The sequence below is a fragment of the Nematolebias whitei genome, chromosome 9 (assembly GCF_014905685.2).
Source record: "Nematolebias whitei isolate Nwh7 chromosome 9, NemWhi1, whole genome shotgun sequence".
Classification (NCBI taxonomy): domain Eukaryota; kingdom Metazoa; phylum Chordata; class Actinopteri; order Cyprinodontiformes; family Rivulidae; genus Nematolebias; species Nematolebias whitei.
In genome coordinates this window covers 1574819-1582372 of record NC_056506.1, presented here as the reverse complement: position 1 = coordinate 1582372, position 7554 = coordinate 1574819, and the positions used below count along the sequence as shown (strand labels likewise).

Here is a 7554-nt window from a genome sequence, read left to right as displayed (position 1 = left end):
CCCCCCCCCCCCCCCTCTTCCACCCCTTCTGGCAGACGTGCCTGCTTGTTTACGCTGGGCCCCAAGCCAGCCTTCTCGGAGATATCGCTCCAGACGCCGGGGAAAACGTGCCGACTCAAAGCTCTGCGTGGTCAACGTTTCCACAGCCAGCTTCCTACGTGCCCGGACCAGGGAAAATATGGGTGTTGTCTACCGGCCCGGTGCTTGGACCGTCCTGGAGGCGCTGTTTTTAAAAATCTGCAACCATTGGCGCGCACCACCCCCACCATGGCTGGTTCTGTGTCGGACCAGATCAGGACATGCCTCAACAACACAAGGTCTGTTGCCAACAAGACTTTTATTCTAAATGACTTTTTTAAAGACGAGGGACTAGATTTTCTTTTTCTCACTGAATCCTGGTTGCCTTTGGGTGATTCAAGCGCCTTGGTGGAACTTTTACCTCCGGACTGTCTGTGTTTTAATGCCCCGCGGCCATCAGGTCGGCGGGGTGGTGGAATATTAACTGTATTTAAATCAAACTTTTCCTGTAAACAGTTGTCCACCCTCATGCCCTGCTCTAGGAGCTGAGTGCTTTTGAACTCGGACATTCCCCGCCCGTTCTGTGTGCGATTGTTTATCGCCCCCCTCGTTCCAAGGACTTCATAAGTGAATTCTCTGATTTTCTGGCTTACATCACACCAAGATATGATCACTTTATTATCGTTGGTGACTTTAATATTCACGTCTGTTGTCAGGAGAAGCCGTTAGTGAAGGACTTCCTTGATTTGTTAGACTCATTTAATTTAACTCAACATGTAAATGCTCCCACCCAACAACACGGTCACACTCTGGATCTCATTTTAACACGTGATGTCTCTGTTTGTAATTTGGTAATCGGTGACAACGTTCTCTCAGACCACATGCCTGTCTTGTTTGATATCATCCCGCCTTGTCCTACTGCAAAGTCATGTGATTCTGCGCGTACTTCACGCGCCATTAACCGTTTCACTGCTGCACGCTTTACTGAAGCTTTTAGCTCTGAGAGGATCGATCAGCTCTCAGTGTCTCTCTCCACCGAGGAGCTAACCACTCAGTTTAACTCTGTTTGCTTAAATATTCTGGACCGTGTTGATCCCGCTAAAACCAGGAAAACAAAACTTCTATCAGAACCATGGCTTAATGACATCACTCAAGCTGTTAGACAGCAGTGTAAGAGAGCAGAACGCAGGTGGAGGAAAGACAGGCTGCAGGTTTCTTTTCAAATCCTAAAGGAGAGTTGGCGTCATTATCAGAAGGCAGTTAAAGCCGCCAAATCGAAGTTCTTTTCTGAAATAATTGCCTCAAACTCCCATAACCCCAGAGCCCTTTTTTCCACCCTGAACTCAGTTCTACACCTCAGTGAACCTTCACCTCTAGAAGCCTCAACTGAGCTGTGTGAAAACTTCCTCCATTTCTTTTCTGAAAAAGTTGCAAACACCCGGGAACTCATTTCTCCACCTGCTCATGATCTGTCCATCCCATCTCATTGTGTTGCTGTTCTGGACCAATTCGAGCCCATCTCTCTGTCTTCCCTGGAGCAGGTCATGTGCGGCATGAAGCCATCTGGCTCCCCTTTTGACGTTGTCCCCCCTCGACTCCTTAAGGAGCTTCTTCCTATTCTGGGCCCTCCTGTTCTTGGCATTGTGAACAGCAGCTTAGCCTCAGGTGTGGTGCCAATAACTTTTAAACATGCTGCTGTCCAACCTCTCCTGAAAAAACCTAGCCTTGACCCCTCAGTCATGTCCAACTTCCGGCCTGTCTCCAGACTCCCATTTGTCGCTAAACTGCTGGAAAAAATAGTGGGGTCCCAGCTGAAATGCTTTCTAGAGGATAATGCCATCTTAGAGCTATTCCAGTCTGGCTTTAAACCTCTCCACAGCACTGAAACTGCTCTACTCAAGGTTTTTAACGACATTTTCCTATTCACAGACGCTGGTGATTCTGTGCTCCTTCTCTTACTGGACCTCACATCTGCCTTTGATACAAATGACCACGAGATCCTCATTGCGAGGTTAGAGCAGTGGGTGGGCATCACTGGGTCAGCCCTCGAATGGTTTAGATCTTACCTCGCTGACAGGTCCTTTTGTGTCTCCATCAAAGATTTTAGTTCAGCCTCGGCAGCGCTTAAATGGGGGGTACCGCAAGGGTCCATCCTTGGTCCTCTTTTATTTTCTTTATACCTGCTGCCACTAGGTGCTATTTTCAGGAAACATAACATACCTTTTCATTTCTACTCAGACAACTGCCAAATCTACTTCCCCCTCAGACTCAACGGTACTCGCTCTATTCAACCGTTACTGGACTGCCTGGCTGACATCAGAGATTGGATGGCTTTAAATTTCTTGAGTTTCAACGAGAAGAAATCTGAAGTTATGCTGTTTCCTCCCAATGACACAATCACCAACCACTGCATCGACCTATCCGTTCTGTCACCGTTAGTGAAACAAAGAGTCACTAATCTAGGAGTGATACTTGACCCTTCTCTGAAACTCAACAATCATGTAAATATGATTGTTAAATCCTGCTTTTTCCAGCTGAGGCGACTGTCTAAGCTGAAGCCCATATTGTCCAAAAATAACCTGGAGACAGTAATTCATGCATTCATTACATCCAGGCTCGACTATTGCAACTCACTCCTTTTTGGTATCAGTCAGACCTCCATAGCTAGACTCCAACTGGTCCAAAATGCAGCAGCCCGGTTTTTGACCAGCACAAGCAAAAGGGAGCACATTACACCTGTTTTGGCCTCCCTACACTGGCTTCCGGTTCACCTTCGAATCAAATTCAAAATACTCTTGTATGTCTATAAATCACTAAACAGCTCTGCCCCCTCCTATCTTACTGATCTGCTCCAGCCGTATGTCCCACCACGTTCTCTCAGATCAGCAGACCAGTTGCTCCTAACAGTCCCAGGAACCCATCTCAAGCGCAGAGGTGACAGGGCCTTCTCTGTAGCAGGCCCAAGACTTTGGAATGAGTTACCTCTGCTGGTTAGACAGGCCCCCTCCCTCACAGTTTTTAAATCTCGCTTAAAAACACACTTCTATTCCCTGGCTTTCAGCACTGTGTGATCTGTGCTGAGTCTGTGTGCATCACACTGTGTTAGTCATGTTGCGGTTGTTGTTGTTATCCATTATTGTTTTTGTCGGTTTCTACTTTTTGGTGTCCTGTTATGTAATCTGTTGCTATGTGCTTGTTCTGTTTGTCCCTGTACAGCACTTTTGTGTGCTTTGTCACTGTTTAAAGTGCTTTATAAATAAATTGGTATGGTATCTTTGTGAAAAGAAATCGTCCATCATTAAACAGTGATGGAGGCCTCCAGGTTCAACTGTCCCCCACTTACAATGCTGTTATTGCTAGTATCACTCAACCCCCTGTGAATAGTAAACAGCCATCAGTGTGCTAATGATCCATTGTTAGGCTGATGGTCCTTCTTGACCATGTGAGCAGCTGGTTTTGGTTGTCAGCAACAAACTGGTTGATCCACTCTGAGAAGGTGCTATTTAAGAGACTGAGCTGAATCCAGCACCTCTCGGATGAGAGATGAAACGTTTCTATTTTTTTTTGCTTTGTTTTGTTTTTTTGTTTTTTTTGAATGCCCAGAGGACCAGATTGAATTTTTTTGGATATTAGATAAGAACACAGTTGAACTAGAAAAGAAAGGGATCCAAGGAATAGAGCAACTGAAACCAAACCCTAGCTGAGTTGAAACCAGAAACCGGATCATGGCCAGTGAACCAAGCACCATGCTCCCCTACATCAGAATGGCCACTGTATATGGGGGAGTTGAAGAACAACTTCAGGACTTTGGGTAGGTAGGGCACTGAAGACATTTGTGAGAGTAGCTCTGGCTGCAGCTCCAAGATGGCTGCTGATGATCAACACCTGGCGGTCATCTCCTTGATGAGCTCCTACCTCTATTTAAGGCTGCAGTCAAGTCTACTCGATGCTGGAGCACTGATTCCCTCCCAGTACTGATGCTCTCAGCCATTTGTTTCCTAAGTATTTGAGATACTTACCTTATGATTTTTGTGTCAGCAGTTCCTCGTTTTGCCGTGCCCATTCCAGTCCTGGTCTCTCAGTTCCCGTCTGGTCTCTCGTGCCCTTGCCTTTCGGATCTTGGATGTCCGTGCTCTGTCTCTGGGACTCATGCCTCTTGGACCCATTGAACTCACTCCAGTGCCCAGGAAGCTGAGTTCCGGTCCCAGGGCCTGTATATATTGTATATATATATCAACACTGAAAATAAATAACACTTTTTGTAGCCTGAGTCTTGAGTCGTTCTGGGTCTCGTTACAACTGGGTTGACCGAAATCTAGCAGAAATGCTCCAGCCAGACCAAACCCAGAACGAGGCTTGGGACGACCAAGCCACGTCCTCCTCGCAAACGGAACGGGCAAACCAGCTGGAGAAGATCCTCACTCAAATGATAAAACAACAACAACAGACACAAGCTAACCTACAGGAGCTTGGGGGTATGGTTTTCTCCATTAAACAGACTCTCTCCCCTTTTCCTCCTACAGCCGCAGCAGAACCTTCTGTGAACAGCCCGACATGCACATGCTCGGCGAGGCACCCGTCGGAGCAACAAGTATTGGTAAAACCTTCCGAACTTTTTTCCGGTGACCCGGATCAATGTGACGGTTTCCTCCTCCAATGCGAGCTCGCATTTAGCGGGGCCCCTAGACTTTATGCCACAGACAATGCTAAAATCACTTATTTTACGAGTCAGTTAAAGGGTAACGCACTCCGGTGGGCAACTTCTTTCCTCCGCCAACATGATTTGAAAATTGTCACTTTTGGCTCGTTACTCACTGAATTTCGTAAAATATTCGACAGGCCATTATCGGGTCCCAATGCTGAGAAACGTCTCCTGGGCTTACGTCAGGGCCGGCGACCAGTAGCCGAACACGCCCTCGAGTTCCGCATCCTCGCGGCACAAACAGGGTGGAACGAGAGGGCGCTGCAGGGGACTTTCTTAAACTCCTTGTCGGATCCGTTAAAGGATCAGATCCCCGCAAGAGACGAGCCGTCCAACTTCGACGCTCTCATTAATTTAGCCATAGCAATCGACGAACGTTTCCGCGAGCGGCGGAGCGAACGAGACTACAACTCCCAAAGGACCACCACTTCCGGTTTGGGTCCGTCACTCAATGTTGTCCATAGTAAAGATCCGTCTGAGTACTACAAACCCCAGAGTCAACAAGCCTTAGCGTCTCCTCCTCCACTCGCTCTACCTGAACCTGAACCCATGCAGGTGGGACACACCCGCCTAACTCCCAACGTTAAACAAAGACGCAGGGAACAAGGGTTATGCTTCTATTGCGGCCAAGATAGGCATCTTATTGCCACCTGTCCGTTTCGGGGAAACGAGAACACCCACCAATAAAGAGAGAGATATTGGTGGGGACTTCTTCGCTCTCCCCATTAAGTAGATTGACCATTGCTATGGTCATTCAAAATAATCACAACCGTTTCCCTGTTTCTGCACTCATAGACTCCGGCGCAGAACAAAATTTAATCAGTTTAAGTATTGTTTCTGAATTGTCCCTACCCACTTTAAAGATACCTACCATTTCCATAGCGGGGGTCACGGGCGAAACCCTAGCCCAGGTTCAACACCGCACCATTGACTTACACCTGATAACATCTGGCAACCATCATGAGCACGTTAATTTCTTTGTCTTCGATTCTCCTCATGATCAAATAATTTTGGCGTATCCTTGGTTAAAACTTCACAACCCTCACATTAATTGGGAGCTTGGCAGGATAGAGAGATGGAGCGGGAGGTGTTTAAAACACTGCCTCCGCTCTGGGATCTCTAACCCCATTAAACAAGACGCCAAAGTAGAAGAGATCGATCTAACTTCCATTCCGTCCGAGTATCACGATCTCTCTCCTGTTTTTAGTAAGCAGAAAGCATTGTCTCTGCCACCGCATCGACCTTACGACTGTGCCATAGACCTTTTTCCGGGTGCTCCCTTACCGGCCAGCCGCCTGTACAACCTCTCGGGACCAGAGAGGGATTCCATGAAAGAGTACATTGAAGAATCACTTGATTCAGGAATCATTCGTCCGTCCACCTCCCCGGTAGGGGCCGGATTTTTCTTTGTCTTCAAGAAAGACAAGACCCTCCGCCCTTGCATCGATTACCGGGGGTTAAATAATATTACAGTCAAGAACAAGTATCCTCTTCCTCTCATAGATTCCATACACGAGCAGTTACAGTCAGCCACTATCTTCACAAAATTAGACTTACATAATGCCTACCACTTGGTACGCATAAAGGAAGGCGACGAATGGAAGACGGCCTTCCGAACCCCGTTAGGTCACTTCGAATATCTCGTTATGCCGTTTGGTCTCACTAACGCCCCTGCCGTCTTCCAGGCGCTAGTGAATGGCGTACTTAGGGACTTTTTAGGGGACTTCGTTTTTGTATACCTCGATGATATTTTAATTTACTCACGTGACAAAGAGGAGCACATCAAAAGGGTCAGAACGGTACTTCAGCGTTTATACGAGAATCAATTATTCGTCAAAGGCGAAAAATGTGAATTTCATGCTTCGTCAGTCTCTTTTCTGGGGTTTATTTTCGGAGAGGGGCATTATCGTACCGACCCTGAGAAGATTAGAGCTGTAGTCGAATGGCCCATTCCTGAGACTCGCAAACAGCTTCAGCGTTTTTTAGGTTTTGCAAACTTTTACAGACGCTTTATCAGGGACTACAGCCGTATTGCCACACCACTCTCTCAACTTACTTCCATCAATAGAACCTTCAAATGGACTACAGACGCAGACACAGCTTTCAATAAATTGAAACAACTCTTCTCGTCGTCACCCATCCTCTGCCATCCTGACCCCGAACGCCAGTTCATCCTAGAAGTGGACGCCTCCGACACTGGGGTAGGAGCAGTCCTCTCTCAGAGATCCCCCAGAGACAATAAGGTACACCCCTGTGCCTTTTTTTCTCGGCGCCTGTCCCAAGCCGAGCGTAATTACAATGTGGGTAACCGCGAATTATTGGCCGTCAAACTGGCCTTGGAAGAGTGGCGTCACTGGTTAGAAGGTACTGAGATCCCCTTCCTCATCTGGACCAACCACAAAACCTGACTTATCTAAGGGATGCTAAGAGATTAACCCCCAGACAGGCACGATGGTCTTTGTTCTTTAATCGTTTTCATTATATTTTGACTTTTCGACCTGGCTCGAAAAATATCAAGCCAGATGCCCTGTCTCGTCAATTCTCTCCTCTGAAGGGTTTTGATATTTTCCTTCCTCCAGGTTCCTGAAGGCAGGGGCGGCGCTGATGAGCAGCTGCAGCTGAGGCCAGTTTCATTAATTGATGCCAGGAGTACTTAAGGCTCCAGTGGAGCTCCAGTCAGTGCTGGAGCATTGTTTGACCTGCCGGTACATATGCCTCCAGCCCTGTACAGTGCTTAAAGATTTAGAAAGACTTACCTTGTTTTGTGTCCACGTTTTCAGAGTCTGAATGTACCGGATCCTGTCCTGTAATTCGAAGTATTGGAGAAGATCCTG

The 7554-nt window shown here is 47.3% G+C and overlaps 1 protein-coding gene across 1 annotated transcript in view; it reads left to right on the top strand.

The window, feature by feature from the left end:
* LOC119414848 (homer protein homolog 3) overlaps positions 1–7554 on the top strand; it is a 140611-nt gene that overhangs the window by 83218 nt on the left and 49839 nt on the right. The window lies entirely within an intron of this gene.